Source organism: Opisthocomus hoazin, chromosome 3, assembly GCF_030867145.1.
Source record: "Opisthocomus hoazin isolate bOpiHoa1 chromosome 3, bOpiHoa1.hap1, whole genome shotgun sequence".
Classification (NCBI taxonomy): Eukaryota; Metazoa; Chordata; class Aves; order Opisthocomiformes; family Opisthocomidae; genus Opisthocomus; species Opisthocomus hoazin.
The window spans coordinates 108587853-108605466 of record NC_134416.1 but is presented as its reverse complement, the minus strand read 5'-3'; the positions used below and the strand labels follow the sequence as shown (position 1 = coordinate 108605466).

The following is a 17614-nucleotide window of genomic DNA, read 5'->3' as shown; positions in this document are numbered from 1 at the left end:
GCCTGGTTAAACTTTCTGGTAGAAAACTCGCGTATTTGCCTGCAAACACAAAATTATTTTTCAGCCATCAGGTCCACTTGACATTGGGAAGAATGCCATCAGCATCACAAACCACTTTTAGTTCCTGCTGATCAGACCCATGCCGCTGTCTCTGGGCCAGGGTACACAGGGTAAACTGATAACATTTGAGAAAGGGAATCAGAGGACCCACCCAGGGCACAAAGGAAGGTGAAATGCTACTATTTTGTCTAAAATACTCAGTACCCATTATAGCTTTCTTCCTTACAGATTTCTCTGTCGACGTGAGTTCCTGAGCCAAAGAGAGCAAGAGAACAAGGCAGAGGCTGATAATTTCTAACACGGATGACGATTTACAACCGAACAACCGAAGACAGCGAGCTGGTCAGGTCACTACTCCATTATCACTGTCCTGCTACTGAACGACGTAAGAAGGTGGGTAGACTTAGGAGACCTTTTAAGCATGCCAGCAAGAAGCTTCCTGAACAGTATTTTCTTGCAGCTGCAGAGCACCTTAGAGATGTTCTCCTGCAGTACAGCCATGACTGCAATAACATGAACACAAAGGCCTTGCAAAAGCAAGCAGCAAGTAGAAATGACTGGTGGTGTCTGCAAGAAGGAAACAGCTTAGACATGGACATTCCAGGCACACGGTCCTGTCAGATCTCCTCTTCTAACCACAAAAGAAGTTAAAAAATGCAAAGCAAACCCAACATCTCCAAATTTGTCTCAAGACCTCAAGTATGGCTGCTGAGTTATGCACCTACACCGGCAGCTAAGACTTCCCAAATTTTGAAAACTTCCAGTTCCTGTAGAAGACGAGAGGCTGCGGATGAGTAACGCCAGAGGCTGTGCACGTATCAGGAGACTACGTACCTCATGGGTTTCTCCAAACTGCAGCCATTAAATGGTGGACAGGAAACGGGAAATGGCTGCATTTGTTATTAGAAATCTCTGCCCTCTCAAAGCAGGCATTGTTCCATATGGTATTCTCCCAGGCGAGCATGTAGGCATCTAACGACTAGATTTTCTCGCAAGCTCAAGTTCATAGGCATGAGACTGACGGTTCAAAACCACAACTTAGAGCCCAGTGGAACTACTGCCATTATCTGTCAGAAAACCCAAAATCCATTTCTCTCAGTTGTAGCGTACTGATACAACCTTCCAGCGGGTTCTCAGGTTGTGTGAGACAAAAACAAAAGCAAATACACTTTTACAGTGTTACCTTCCCCACAATCTTCGGTGTTCCAGTGCGTATCCTGACACGCTGATCCAAGCCAGGAACACAGCCAACAGGCAGTAGAGGAAACCTCTGCTGCCTTGCGAGTTCTTGCCGCGCCACCTCACTGCATGGCTCAGGCAGCTCAAATGGGTCCTCTGTTGTTAATCTTCCAATATCATGAAATATGCACTCGGGGACAAGGATGTGCAGAGTGTTCCATGCTCCTGGTCTACAGATTCACTTTATGCTTTGCTGTTATCCAGCATCAATGAAAATTACAATAAAGTGGACATACAGTTATGCATTCATAAAATTCAGAACTGACAACACGTGAACATTTATTAAAGACACAGATGTGGAAATAAAAGAAAACCACAATTAACCTTTCTACACTGAAGCAGGTTACCTCAGAAATATCTCTCTCTTCCTCCATCTCACCTTTTCCTTTCCTTACAAGATGGCAGACAGTTTTCCAGCCTTTGTCCAGGTCCCCTCTTCCTAACAAAGGACTTTAGTTTTTACAACTGGTTCGTGACTGGGACTGCATCCACTCACCCCACCTCCATGCAATGAATGATAGCCAGCCCATCTCTCTTCAGCAAAGTATAACTCAATCTAACTTTTATATTGTGTCACACACATGACAAATGCTGGTGCCCTGAAATCTAGTAACACTTTATCATGTAAAACTAAACAAAATTCACCCTGTAAAATACTAGTATTTCATGCCAATTATCTTAAGAATGATGTCACATTGATGAATGCACTCATTTTCTTAACCTTTGCAAAGGAAATGCAGGGGTTCTCCATTAGGTGCCCACACCTTACTGACCTTCCTCATTTGCTATGAGACCGTGGCTGCAGAAAGTACAAATACCTGTACAGGTTCTTTGCCCACACGAACCAAGACGCAAAACAGAATCATCGATCTACTTCTTACAGATGTTGAGTAACTTAAACCAGGTTACATTTAATATGCGATTTTTAACACACAGCTCAAATTCCCTAGGTTATTTTCCTGCTGCATTTTCTGAGTAAGCATAAAGTGACCTTGAAATAAAAAAAAACTTACAACGAACCCACAACAAAGCAATAAAACAGAACCACGCAGCATATCTGAGAAAAGAATTCTAATTCAGCATGGAAGGAGAAGCAAGGAACAACCAAACAACTTTATTTTATTTTAGAAAAATCAAATTCACAAGTTAGAGCAGAACTTGGGCAGGTCTAAATCAACATTTTCTGCAGCAGAAATATTGCCTAAGCTCTTTTAGAACTTGCTTGCATGCCAGAGCAAATATTTTCATTTCATTGATCTTGCTAGGCAACTTCCCAGCATAAAGTGTATGGTAAAAACACTCTCCAGCAATATCAAGCCTGGAATATTTAATCCATGAAAACAAACTCCAATTCTGCACATATTCAAAGTATGAACTCCAATTCATGTATTAAACAGCACAACAGAACCTCATCCAAAACAGGTTTCCAGATGGGAGAAGCAGGGGTGGCGGTGAGGGGGTGCTCTTCTATACGTTCCTGCTAAGGTTTGACCTTCTGAGCCACCACTGACTAAAATTCGCACGCTTCGTTTGGAGCTGGTTTGGATGCACACCATACTACGTTCCGCTGCTGTACAGCAGAATTAGCAGCAGGATTTAGAAGCATTATAAAGTATTTTCTTATGACAAAATAAAGGGCATATTAGGAACTAAATTGTGATTCTCTCTGTATTTTTTCTCTCTGATACATCTAACATCCAGAACCAAATTAAAAAGACTTGTTGGACAATGATGCACAGAATCTGCTAGAATTTGACACTCTCAAAACAGCAGCGCTGCAGTTACTGATTGCCAGTGCGTACCTGTAAAGCATCAGCTCCAATATTGCAAAAAACACAGCAAATTTAAACAAAACATTGAAGTAACTCCCATGGATCTGCTCTTCAAAAAGATGTAAAGCCACAGATTTGCAAACGCGACACAGCTGTTCTAACTACAGGGAAAAAAGCTAAGGCTTGTTTGAAGCTTGTACTAGTTAGCAAACAGGAATCTAATTCCCCAGGCTGATTTGAACAAATATATGTATTTTTTGCAAGGACAACATAACTGTAATAGAAAATTAATTCATACCAGAGGACGAACATACACATTTCTGAAAAATGCGTCACTGTAAAACAGTCTTGTTCTAAGAAAGCGCATTCCCCAACAGTGTCACTGACACTTTCCAAAATGGGTGATGCATCCAGGCCAAATCGGTGACCGTGCTTTCTGAAACATCCACAAATACTAGCAGTTTGCTACTCGACGAGATAAAGGACTGTGAGAGAGAACAGAGCTTTTCAGGTACAATCATTTTGAAATTCAGATGCTCATCTCTCAACATATTGCTTGTTTAAAATGCCTAAGAATCAACATGCAAGTGTCCTTGGGAGCAACGTTAAAATTCAAAAACTGTGTTTCAGCTTCAGCCTGCCTTTACTACCACAAACACCACTCTCAAACTCCTGAGACTACTCAAGAAAACTACCTATTCACATTTGCACCCACTAGAAACAGACTGACATTCACACCAAGCACGAGCAAGCCTTTGACCGAAACTCAGCACATATTTTAGCCAAGGCCTGTACAGAGGCACTAACGTGCAAATCTTTCCAGGAGCTCTTACTGTGCTTTCTCCTAGCAGGCACTTTGTAAAAGCAGAAACACACACTGCATTCATCCAAACTGAGGAGAGGCACAGTGCTCCTGCCCTGGGAGGGACCAGGCGCAGCCCCAGCTCAGCTCATTTCCAGACACCCCGGTCTCATCGCTGAAACCTGCCAGACACGATACACAAATGGAGCTGCGGCTGCACGGCCAGGATTCCAGCACGCCCATCGTGGGCAAAAATAACAGCCCCACAGCTCAGCACGAGAAGCACATGGGGAGACTGCATTTTATAGGACAAATAAGAATAGTTACCAGCGGTGGTTCAGCCCTACTAAACCCCGAATTCACAGATCTGTACATTCGGTACAATAAAGGATGTACTTTGCAGGAAGAGTCTGGTTCTACAGACTTGGTGGGGGAAAAGGCAGAAGTTCAATCCTGTTCTTGCTGAATCCATTAGCAAAGTTCCCATGTGCTTTAAGTGGGATCAAACTTTGTTTATGTGATAATTTTTAGATTTGGTTAAATGATTTGATTAAATTTGAGAGATAAAAGAATCTGAAAAAGAGACAATTAAAAATATTCTTAGATTTCCTAGAAACACAGAGGCTACCTCAGCTCAAGAGAGACTGTCTGCCTCAGCAAGCTCTAAGGATCCACGTATCCAGAAAATGAATTTATTTGGAGAGACTGAATTCACATAGAAATTTTCAGATTTATGAGCTTACCTATTCACATCTGTTTACCCCTCCACCACTGAAGAACAAGGAAATACACCTACAAACCAAACAGAAACTACCAAACCGTACCAATAAAAAGGGGTTTTAAGAGCAAGGCTGAGGCTTGTAAACGGTAGATGAATCAATAAGACTGCGGTTCTTCATGGAGACTAAAGATCAATAAATGACCCCGTATTACTCCAGTGATGCTTGTAAAGGATTTTGTTAGCATTCCAGAGCCGCTCAGTGCTGGGTAACTTTGTCACACGCTGCGATAAAGCCATGCTTTTTAACTCCGCGCCCAGGAAAGGGGAGAGTTTTGCCTCGTTTCTTGCAGTAACGCAAGCAGCATTCAGCACCAACGATAAACCATCGGCGAATCGTCCGTACCGTGCTCTAAAACCAGCCTCGATCAGCGCTGTACAGCCCAGAGTCCTCCCAAGCCCTGCACAAAGCGTGAAAGGTTCGCTCACCACTAAAGGCTGCATTTCAGCTGGTTGTGCGTTACAACGTGTCATGACAAGGAGGTCACATTCTGATCTTCTGATTTACCACATAAAAACTGTCATCTTCGTTTACTGTCAGCACAAAATCCACAAGCTATTTCTGTGATAACTCTAAGACTGATAAGACTGAATTTTGGTAATGGTGGACAGAAAATGACAGTCATGCTACTGCTTGCTCGCTGTGCTGAGCTGGCAGGAGTAAAACAGAGGCCACAGAGAATCTGCATCTTCCTTACTGTTGATAAACCCATTTCATGGCTGCAGAGAAACACGTCTGCACTTGGCAAGGGCTCCACTTGAAAACAAAAATAGAAGTACCCTTGTTTTAGTGGACATTACAGAAATGTAACTCCCCAAGTGAATCTGACGCATTAATAACACCTCTTTAACCGCTGTCTAATGATTTTTGCAGACATAAAGTGGAATATTTTACTGCTATTTTCAGCCATCTGTGCTGCTTTTTCTTTCACCTCAGGTCTGCCAACGCTGTACTTTAGGCCATCACATGCTTCTTGGTACCAACACACCAATTAAAGGTATCGCTGGCGTCCCGGGTACGAGCTGCGGGGCTCTCATGCTGGCAGCAGTGCAGTTCAGTTGTGCATACTGCTAGAGCCTGCTCGCTGTGAAGCCATCCTCCCATTCTGCTTTAGGCTTTCTCTCGGCAATAAAGGGAATTCAGAAAGAAGCTTGCCTAGGAGCTACATCACAACAGGACTCAGAAGGCCGCCACTAATTCCTTGTTCGACCCATGCTCTTCTCACTGTGGACAAGGAAGTCTTCCAGAGTGCATCTGCACGGGGGTTTTACTTCGCACGTGCAGTGCACTTGTAAAGCTAATTTCTTTATCCTCCATGCTTTGCTCCACATTGTGCCCCAGCATCTCGGTGTGCACGGGCTGGCCTCTGCTCCGACTAAACCGCTCGGGAGACCTCCAGAACCACGCCGAGCGTGCTCCAAGAGCAACTGAGCATTACGTCGTGGGGATTAGACAAGAGCTAGTCCACAGTAAAAACCCGAACCCAAAGCACAAGCAATGCAGACGCCAGGTTCTTGACACACAGTATTTTGCTTTACTGATATGTTTCTACAGATCTGCTCTATGCATTACTGCGGCCATCGCCTCAATTTCTTCAGCTCCCCAGACAGACGGTGTCTTTTGGGGATGGTGATGTTTGAGCCCACATCTGTTTGGTGGTCGTGCTGCTCGTACCAACTTCAGCAGGTCCTTCTGTCACCACCTGTTTTCCTTAATTATTATGATAAATACGTTCATGGCCATGAGGTAAGCAAGATAACGTTCTAACAAACAATAAAACAAACTGGCGAATGAATGACACCTCTTCCACAGCGATAAAACAAGTTACTTTTCAGCTGGATCAGCTTTGTTGCTCTAGATCACTGTTTTGGCTTCACAAGTCGAGACATTATCACAAAAAAGCTGAGGAGCTGCTTATTTTGACACTGAAAACATGTTAACCAAACTATGGCCTGAAGCACAGACATAAAAGCACCACAAAACCTTCCAAAACAGACAGGAAAGTTACATTTATAACACTTACAATATTTAATCTATTTACAATAGAGACTATTCTATTACTAGCAGGAAAAGCAGGGGCACAATATACAACCTGCGAGTTCAGAGTGAAAAGCAACAGTTCAGCCAGCAACGCCTTCAGGAAGATTCACAAAACCTTGTAGAGGTTTCTCTTTGGAACAGGTCCTTGTGGTTGAAAATTATTGTTCTCTATTAATACGTAACCTGATGTCAACTCTTGTTCTGCGTAGCGATACACTACCATTTTCCCTCCCTTCCCTGCATTCCTCACCAGATGAGCAAAAGGAATAGCATGTAAACTAAATGAGGGAAAAATTAGAAAGCAAACATCTTTATGCAGGTAACCAGAATTATCTGCGGTAGTGCACGCATACATAATTAGAGAAAGGCTGCTGCAAACTGGCAAGTCAAAAGAGGACTAACTCACAGCAATGGGATTGGCAAATCATTCCCAGCAATAGAAAAGGATTATTTAGAAGTAAAGACTTCAAGATACATATGGAAAATAAAGTGATTTGTTCTTCCTTTTTATGCTGTTCCTTTAAAGAACGGCAGCTAAACCCAGAAATAACACATACAACTGCAGGGCAATTCCACACCACGCAGCTGCCACACACAAACGGTGCACTTCATCGCTCTGGCAGAGATGCACCGGTGAGCTGCAGCGGTGCTGAGCACGCCTGCTGCCTTCCTCACAGTTCCCTGGAGAAGATGTGCACTTTTTTCCCCCCCTGCCTTAGGGGAATCAATTTCTCCACACAAGCTTTGTCACTGAGGACTTTTCCCAAAGCTAATTTACAAGCTGTTTTTCACACGCCCCTTCCCACAGAGCATTTCCAGCACAACGCGTGGCCTGACAACCACCGTCAGTACACATCAGAGTGGCATAAGAAGTTCTCACCTTTCAGCTCCGGCACAGCAACTGGCTGCACCTGCCCTCCTAGTCCACCACGATGCAAAATGAAGCAAGCCTGCTGTGGTGCCAGCAGTTTTTATTTGCCCTGCAGCAGGCAAGGGATGGACCCGCAGCCGGTTACTGCGGGGCAGCTGAGGTAGCAGCAACTCGCAGCAGCAGGATCTGCTTCACCAAACCTAGGTCAGCTCTTCTTCACCTGTACTCTCACAGCTCCGTCCCAGCCCCACCTCTCATTCGGCACAGCAACAAAGGTTAAATTTTTGTGGTGTGCCTTCTACAACTTCTTAAGCTAAAACTACCAAACATGAAGAAAGGAACAATTTGTAGTAAGTGAAATGAGGATGCTGGGGAAGGAAGACGACCGGGGAGGAAGGCAAATGCAAGAAAGAAGGAACAGAACTACTTTCAAAAATTTTCCATTATGGCAGGAAAATATACACCTTCTATTAAGTGACACGGTCAAAATTTGCAAGTTCATCAAATCTCACTCGAGTAAATCAAGGTGAAGATCTGTGCCTTCTCGAAGTTTTTACTCAATGTGGAAAAGTTAGACTAAAGCAATAATTCTAGGTTCAGCAGACTGGGATCTATGGTAACATTCAGCTATTGGCTTGTAGGGGCAGATTAAAAAGCAATTTCACACAGTATTCCAATAGCTATGATAAGGTTATTGATAAAAAAAGACATTTTGGCAGCATCTGACACTAAATAAATTGAAGCTGCTGATACATGTTTAATATGCAACATTATCTCCTCTCCAGCTATGGCCCAGCTGGGAATGGTCAGCACGAGAGGAAAACCCGAGTGCTGCAAGAAAGGTTGCTAATGATTTAGTACATGGCATCATTTGTTTCAGCCTAGTCCTGGCAGAATTATTACTCAGAAGCACTGGGAACCACTTGCCTCTTGTTATCTTTAAATCCTGAGCAGCGATGGCCCCAAAGCTGTCCCCAGTCACGTTGTTTGGTCGACAGTTCTCTCTGCAGCAGCGCAGTCTCCTGCGGGTTCCCCTCTGCTTGTACATGGTCAGTCCTCTGGTCTGGGGGCTGCCTAGATACCCTCACGCCTTCACCAACCTCCTTCTTCTCAGAGGTGGAACTGCTTACACCAGCACTACCGCTGAGAGCTGCTCTTTGTGCACCTTTGATTAAGCTCCAGGTGTATCTTTCAGAAGATGAGGGATGTTATTCCACAGCTTTTAAAAATCAGTGGCTGCCATTTGATGCACATTTTATCCTGTTACTGGCTCTCACTGTCACTCAAAAACAGTGGTCATGCCCCTTCCTGCATTTTCGCTTCCCCACTCTGCTCCTGCCGACACCAACATCTGGCCAGGTGTTTGGTGAAGTGACTGGGAAAGTGGCCAGGCTAACCACCAACACCGCTCCGGTACCTGCCCGGACAAAAACGTCTTCCTAGCCAGCCTGACCCCCTTCCCATGTACCACACCAGCTACTTACACCCCGCAAGGGACCCGGCAGGACTGTCGCTTCCAGAGGGAGCGCGAACTTAGAGCTCTTCTTCAGCTACAGACCGATGGTTGCAGTCCGTCCCCACGAAATTCCGCTTTGGCTTGAAACACATATCCTGCATTTTCTTCCCAGAGCTGCGGAGTGACTTGGCTTAATCCTACACCACGGGCACACCCCAATGAGGTGGCTAATTGATCTCTGAAGTGTTCAAGTTTGAGAGCCAACAAAATTCTTTGGAACACCTCAATATCAAACGTACTGCACAAGATCTCATTTTTTATCATGTTCAAATTGTGTGCAAGAAGAAAAAAAACGTGCCAGAAGTAACAGTTTTAAGCTACAGAGAAAGCAATTCAAGCAACAACCACACTACAAAATACGTCACTTCTACTACAACAAAGATGCTTTTTAAGGAAAAAACATGTAGCAGTTCTATACAAAGTATAGCCAGCATATTTTGCAAACATCAACAAAGAAAGCAAAATTAGTGCCCTGGGTGACAGCTGTCTGTCTGACAGCAGCAGGAGCCTTTTCATTTTCCAGTATTCCAGGTACTACTTTATATCAAATATATTTATTAGAACAGCAACAGCTATCTTCTACGTCTGTCCTATCTGAGGAAAAGTATGCGGAAAGCACTATTGTATAACTACATTAGATCCTCGCTGTGCATTTTCGTAGGGGTTTCTTCAGATCGCTACAGGCCATTAACCTCTCACTTCAGGTAAGTAATGAGCAATGACTTTTCCAACAAAGGAAATCAGCTGTGTTACCAATGGCAACTCCACTTTTGAATACATGCACCAACCCCCTGTGCATGCACTTTTTTTTTTTTTAAATCAATTCTGGTATGAAATAAGGAAGGTTCCCTTTGGCTTCACCTTGAGGTGATAATGAACAAACCCTCAGTGAAGCCTACTCCCAAGGAAGTCTTCCTTAATAGCACTGATTAAAAATAAAATGGAGCTTCTACTTAGGAAGCAGGATGTATTGCTTCCTGCTCTCCTTCACCAGGGTATCTTGTAATTGGACCAGTGCTAATTGGACACTACAGCCAAACAATTTAATTTAAAAAGGAAAAAAAATACTCCAATTTCCCTTGGTGCCTAACCGACTCAGTGCCATTGACCAACACCAATATGCTGAACTGGGAAATCAACACAAGACCGTAACTACAGTGGGGGAAGCGCAGGAAAACCCTGGCGGGGTCTGTCTTTTTCATTTTACTGATGTATCAGATTAACATACATCTTCAAGCAGAAACACAAAAGTGTTTCTTAAAGAACCTGATCTGATTTAACACGTCTGGTACTACGGTAGGATGGGTAGAATACGGTGCGACTTCCATGGGCTGGAAAATGTCTGTGTAACATTGGTGTGATTCTGTGTCTGTACCAAATCATCAACTATAAAGCAGGTTAAAATTTTGTGCCTGACATCAGGGCATATAATTTACAAAGGAGGTGGCAAAAGCTGACAGATTCAGGACAGCAAGCTAGAAAGAAGAGAGACATAATTAAAAAGTAGGTTATTTCTTCGGCAGACACTAACTGGCAAAGATTTGCATTTCTCTGATTTTTGTTTACACGTAACGGTGGTCAAACCCACATAAACAATATCAGAGAGCTGAAAATCTTCAGTAGTTGGTGGAATGCAGTAACAACTGATACTCATTTTTCCTTTCCCACCTTGCTTCATTCTATCCATTAATTTATCCGTCACCCTCGTGCCCTTAAGTCTTCTCTTCCTTTCATCATTCCTCCTATTCCCAGGGCTTCCTCCTCGCCAAAGGCAGCAGCTGTGAACATCTTCCTCTTAACGTCTCACTCCCAAAGCCAGCTTCCTCCAGGAAGCGGGCGCGCGCCAGCCCGTCTCCCTAGAACACGCAGGAGCCTTGGAGAGGTGCTGGAGAACAAAGCAGAGCTAGGGGAGAGCTGCCTCGCATCTTCCAACGCTGCCTTTCCCTTTATGCTTTCTCTATGGCAAAACCACTAAAAAGGAGGCACTGAAAAACTGCATCCTACTACTTCCTTCCATTAATTCCATATATTGAGATTCAAAATTAGATTTCGTTTATTAATTTCAAGACAGATTTTATTTCGTGTTAATAGGATGATATCCTTTATTTTTCTACAAAATATCTGTAATATTTTTGTGGCAGCAATATACAGTTGCATAATGCCTCGATGTATTTTAATAAACTTCATTCATACTTCCTTAATATTCTGCATGCAGAAACTAGAATCCAGCAAACTGCCGATGGACTGCATTTGTAAATTCTGTATTGCCTCAAATACTAGCTCAGAAAAGACTTTAAAAAAATCATAATTAGAAGCCCCAAGAGATCAGAGAGGCTGCTATTCTAATCTGTCATGGAAAGAGATTCAGGAGAGATTTCTGATTCTAGCAGTATAAAATTCACAAGCCCAGAAAGCCCCTCTTCTTTTTTTCCCCACAGAATAAAATACACAGTGCCAACATGTTAAAGCAATGTTAAAAATGCATAACCAAAGACACAAAACACAACTTGATGTTTATTTGCTGAATTAAACAGGTCTTCCAGAAAAAACCTGTATTTTTAGACCTTCTGTCATATAAATATAATTTAGTTTCAATCAATCACTTCTGTATAAACATGAAAAAAACAGTTCCCACCGCGAACCTCTGGATTCCACATTAATCATTGCTCTGAAAGACCATTTAATTACAGCAAGAATTAAGTACATCAGAGTATTTCCCCAAAATTGTCCTGCATTCTCCCCAGAATTTTCTGCCATGTTTTGTCTTTGCATGAGACCCCTTGCTCCCTACTAATTTTCAGGGAAGCTCTGCCTGTAAAATAAGATATGAATACAAACTTCTGCTATTTAGACTGCCTGGGAACTGTGTACACTGGCTACTTCCCCTCCCCAAACTCCTTCAAGTGGTTTGCAGGAAAAAATTATAGAAACATGATAATGTCCAGATATTTGCCTAAGGAAGATTTTAAGATTGCTCCAATTTCCTCCTTCTGTATGTTCAACTCGTCACCTTACAACCCAGCATGAAGATGCTGACTGGGCTACCCTCAGCTATAACAGTACCTTGAACATGTCATCGTTTGCCCCAGAAGTTTAAACAGTGAGTGATCCCCTAGACCTGTGGGCACCGATGTAAACTTCCAACAACAAAGGACCAAAAGAGACCCAGCCACAGATAGCAGGCTTTAGCAATATACTTTCAGGGGATTAAAGACAAATAAATCCACCACAACAGGTATATTAGCTATTCCTGTTGTTTACCTATGTATTTGGAAAAGAAAGTATCCTGCCCCCTGTTTTTGTTGCTATATTTAAAACAAAGCCAGAAATCACACACAAAAACACAGAAAGTGAATACAAATCAGAGTACAACTATAAACTTATATTTTGGTAAGTCATTTTGTGGTAACTGAAATACTTCACCATCATGAGCAAAGTCTAGCACCAAACTTTAAGGTGGTACTTTTTTTTTAATTCTAACTTTCAATCTAATATTTTTGCTAGCATCATAGTAACATCAACTAATACAATGTAATCTCATATTAAAGACAATGAAGAGTAAGTCAAGTTCTCATATATAAATTATTCTTGGTGTGAACTTTGTTTTAGCGGTAAATTAGTGGCATTTGAGCAGAGATTGAATGTCAGATGCACAGTAGGAATGAGGAGGAAAGAACTATTCCTTGACTACAAGAAATGGCTGAAAAAGAATAGAAACTGAAAGATCACAGGTGAAAAACGAAAGCAGAAATAAAACAGGACCGCCCCTGCCCCCAAACCCTAGCTCCAGCCCAGGGCACTTGTGAGGAACTGCAATGCCCATCACTGAAGTCTTGCTTTGTATAAACCACATCTATTTATTATTATAGTTACCAACAGGACATTGCTGGCGAATATTTCCCATGGATGACTGCACTTTTAATAGTACATATAACAGAATTTCTAGAATGCCAAGTTTTGTAATGACCACAACAAATGTTTTATGCAAAAAAAATAGCCGTCCAAAATGCCTGTAACTCTGCTAACACCCTCCTGCAAATATCCACACACCATAGACAACATATCCGTGAGAAAGCTTCAAGCTTGGAATGAAACACCACTGATGGGAGAAAATAAGTGGCAAAAGATGTGCTCTTGCTCTTTTTCCCCTTCACTGCTTTGGCTATACACATCATCAGGCCTTCAAGCTTTAACTATTTTGCGCAGGGGATTGGAATCCTCTAGGCGGTTACGTGTGTGAGAGTGTGAACACAGTGAAATTCAGTAGCTACACAAACAAGTTAACAGGACTTTTAAACTACTGAACTATTCCTCAGCTTCTACTGTTTCAATTTCTCATTCCTTAAAATTAAATAAATTCAATACCAAACCATTAAGCAATTCTGTATCTGCTTCAATATTTGATTAATGGTAAGAAGAATGACATGGGATGGAATTACCAAGAAGACTCATGCAGGACAATACATTTTGTGTGTCCTGCTGGAAAAAAAAATATTGTTTTACTGAGACTAATACCGTCTAGCAATGGTAGGTCCCCGGAGCGGAAATCTGAGGATGCCGTTACCGTATCTGTGACCGGTGCGAGGGCTGCACAGATCTGCTGGTTTTTATCTCCCCCGCGTGGTCGAGGGAGTTCCTGAGTCCAGCTTAGAGAAGCTGCTTCCTCCCTCTCTAGAGCATCTTCGACAGAATCAGAAGGAAAGGCTGTTAGTGGTGGACTTCGAAACCTTTACAGCTGAACAAAAATTCATCAAGAGGGTAGAAAGCACAGGAAGTGCCCAGTCTCAAAAGTAACTCGGTGACTCCACATATTCCCATATAACCCCTAAATTTAATTCCAAACTCCCCTTCCAGCACGAGTGACTAAGGGTTTAATCATTTTGATACAGATTTACTAATAATTTATAATCCAATTTGTCTTCGAAATAACTAAAACTTCAAGCACCTGACATGGGAGTTTTCTGAACTAGTATAATGTCACTGCAATTAATAGCCTCAAACCATTCAACTGCAATCTATCACGACTTCTCAAACAGCCCTGATTACAGTTACTTTCCATTTTTCTTTAATGTCTCCTGTAAATTACAGTAAACAAGCAGATAGCCTTCACCCTTCTAGTTCTATGTATGCTTAAAAAGTGGTGAAAAGGGTATGGAAAAAGAGGAGGAAATCCTTACCATTATTTTAGCTATACTCTGTTACAAACATTAACATGGCTATAGTTCAAACAGGATATAAATGACTGTCCTCCACCTTGCTCTTTTCTTCAATCGTTAAAGTTTACTTAATATTCATGAAAAATACTTTATATCCCTGGAAGCCAAAAGCCTCTCTCTATTCACAGAACAATTACACCTCTGGCTGCATCATAAATTGCCTACACTGTGAGGACAACATGCTTATAACCTTACCTGGAGGACCAGTCCTACATATGAGAGAAGGTATTTGTTGTCATGCCTAATAATTAGTAAAAATGCTTTGCTGTTGATTTGTTATAAAGGGTGCTCTTTATCTATGGTTGTCAAATATTACCAGGATTACTACAAAATCTTTCAAAGTCAGTGAAAAATTCAAAATGGGGAATTTCCACTGGTGTTTGTGCTTACTGTGCACACACACTGAACTTCCCAAGAGATATATATGCAATTTTGTGATTGATCCTCCCAAAGAAAGGTCTAGCTGGAGGCAGCTGGCTTGGGCTGGGAAAAAGCAGTCACCAAACAGGCATCTTTCTCATTATGACAGGCAAGGGTGGCTTTGAAGGTGATATTAAAACACTTTTCTTGCCTTGTCAGAGCTGTCCCTGCAACTGGGATGAAGCATGCACAGCTTTCCACAAACTGAAGTTCGAAAGTACACTGTAACTTCTACTACCATTTGGAAAACAAAACAAAACAAAAAAGGCAGAGTTTTGTGGAAATGACTTATGAATCACAACTTCAGCTTCAGGTGTAACCTTATGGATCCACTGCTGTTTTATGTCCACAACTTTTATTTTTGATTTCTTATGGCAAGTGCTGGATTCTACAACAGCTAAGACTAAGAAGCTGTTTTAGACAAACTCCCATTCTCACACTGCAAAAGTTTACAGAAAAATTCATGATGTTGATTGACATTTCAGTGTTCCCAAAGCAGTATTTTCTCCCGCGAAGTAAGATCTTTCCTAGATTCAGTAGGGAATACAGTAAAGACCCATAAATAAAAACATCCTTTTGATTTAAAAAAGATTTTACATATTTGGATCTTAAGAAATAAGGCTAAAGCAAATATGCTTAAAATCTGGAAGTTGTTATGGATAGAAATCTCTGCTAAGTACTACTTCAATGTCACTTTCCACACCAAAAATAATCTGTAGCGCATATACCAGAGAGCAGTCACATGATTACTTTTCAGACAGAACAATGGAAATTACAGGTTTGACAAGCATACACCATGATCAAATTAAACACTGCTTTTCTGCTCTGCATAATTCACATACACAGAATTTGCTTTTTAACAATATTGGTATTTGGAATTTGTTTATATAACAACTAAAACAAGCAACCTTACTCCTGCTCAAGTTCCCTAGCGCTCTGTGTTATCTACACAATAACGTTATCCTTAGTGTGTCGTAGTAGTTTTTGTAACGTTTCTTTGTAACCAGTTTCTGTGTAAATGAATGGAGTGCACAGGTAATAGAACAAAACTAAAAATAAAGCCCTTAATTCACAACTGTTAAGAGCAGCTTTTAGTTCTGTGAACTGAGTCACTGCTGATGCTTGTTGATACAGTAGCGGAAAATAGTACTAGCACCAGCAATTCAGGATAGGTTTGCAGCGATTTCCAAGCTACGTCAACTGTCCTTTCCGGGCTTCAACCTTCAGAAGAGCCAAATTTGAACAGAAACAGTCAAATACCACCAAAGAGAACAACCACTGGATCTCACTTTGTTCCCACTGCTCACAAGCTGAGTTACAGCAGCCCTTTGTGTTTGTCCTTATGTCTGTCAGATACACAGAAGACAGACAGACCGACCTAATTCTTGACCAGCTTCGTGCCCCAGTATGCACTGCAGAGAGGACTTCATGCCCACCACGCAATGAACACTGGGCCACGGAACTGGCTGCACAAACAGTAAGGTGGGTAAGTGGCTTTTTAATATTATTATATTGCGCATTTCTCCTACATAAGTTTTACAATTATCTGTATGCCGACCGTGTATAATTTGAAAGCTGTGCAATATAATAAAAAAAATGCCACTTACCTGACTTTCCATAATTTGGTCTACAAGAATTCAGAGTCTTACTAGTATGCTAACCATTGGGATGTCATAGGAGAGCAAAGAGTCAGTCTTTTGACAACGAAGAATGTCACATAGCCTAAAAAAAAATTACAAAGGGTTTTTGCTTCTCTAAAGGAAAAACCAGATTATATTAATTTTTCTGTTAAGCCAATCATTTAAGTTTTCCTTCCAATGAAACAGAAGGTGTTTCTGCAACTTTCTGCCACTTTTTCACAGATGCTTCTGCCATTCCACATACCATTTCTATATTCCTTCAAAACAGATCCACTAATTTTTCCCAAATGCGATTTCTCTGTTGGTAAATAAAGATACCTCCAATACATATGCCACTTTCTAAATCTATTTAAACCATGCTCAGGGGCAGGAATAAGGGTAAGAAAGTTGGAAGAATTTCAAAGCCAGGACACAGAAAATTACTGTCAATAATCAAAATAATTGTTTCTAAAACTACAGAAATTTACTGCAGCTTTATAATATCGTTTAAGTGTTCAGTCAGGCCCATATAGTAAGAATAAAAAAAGCCCTCGATTTAGAGAACACTTCAGGCCTACAGGTGTCTTGACACAGCATGATAAGTAAAACTAATGAAAACAAGACTTAAAGGGCAAGACAAAAAAAAAGGCCTAACAAAAGCAAACAAAACAAAAAACCCTTATCAAATTGCAGAAGACTGAATTGCAGCATGCTATCACTAAAGTTTACACATCAAATTTTGTTTAAAATATAAAAATCACCTTTGATATACACACAATACAAAGATTTACTGAAATATTGATCTATAAAACAACAGTGAGCAGTCCAAGATCCTCTTAGTGCAATGAAAGCTGAACTGGGGGGAAAAGGCTGGTTTGAGTTTCTGCAGAGCTGTAACATCCTGTACTTGTGCTTCATAATCAGGCTAGACAGATACCTAATGTCCAAGCCTACAGCATCGTTTGAGAAGGTGTAAAGCAACCTCAGGTACAGAACATTGCATGGAGGCAAAATTCAGCCATCCTCTGACTGAGGTCAACTGAAAGCCAGCTTTACACGTGAGACCAATGAGAAAATGAACATTTCTAGCCTGATGCTACCTGTGCAGTGGTGACTGTAAGATACTGTTGATTCTTCCAAAATAACAGTATGCTTTACAATGCTGTAATTTCCATCTTATTTCCAGTATCTGCAATTCAAATAAACAGACCTGTCATGTAAAACTGTGTTAGCTGGCTTTTGGCGTAGGCTATAGCAATATATTTTCCTGTGACAACGCA

The 17614-nt window shown here is 41.5% G+C and overlaps 1 protein-coding gene across 3 annotated transcripts in view; it reads right to left on the bottom strand.

The window, feature by feature from the left end:
* Window positions 1–17614, bottom strand: part of LYRM4 (LYR motif containing 4) — an 80704-nt gene that overhangs the window by 20258 nt on the left and 42832 nt on the right. Inside the window, exon 3 of one of the 3 annotated variants that reach the window (XR_012763539.1) lies at window positions 16323–16437. The exons of 1 other annotated variant lie outside the window; for it this stretch is intronic. The gene's annotated coding sequence lies outside the window, so the exon portion shown is untranslated. The remainder of the gene's footprint in view (window positions 1–16322; window positions 16438–17614) is intronic. One more of the 3 variants, XR_012763538.1, reaches the window with a different exon arrangement.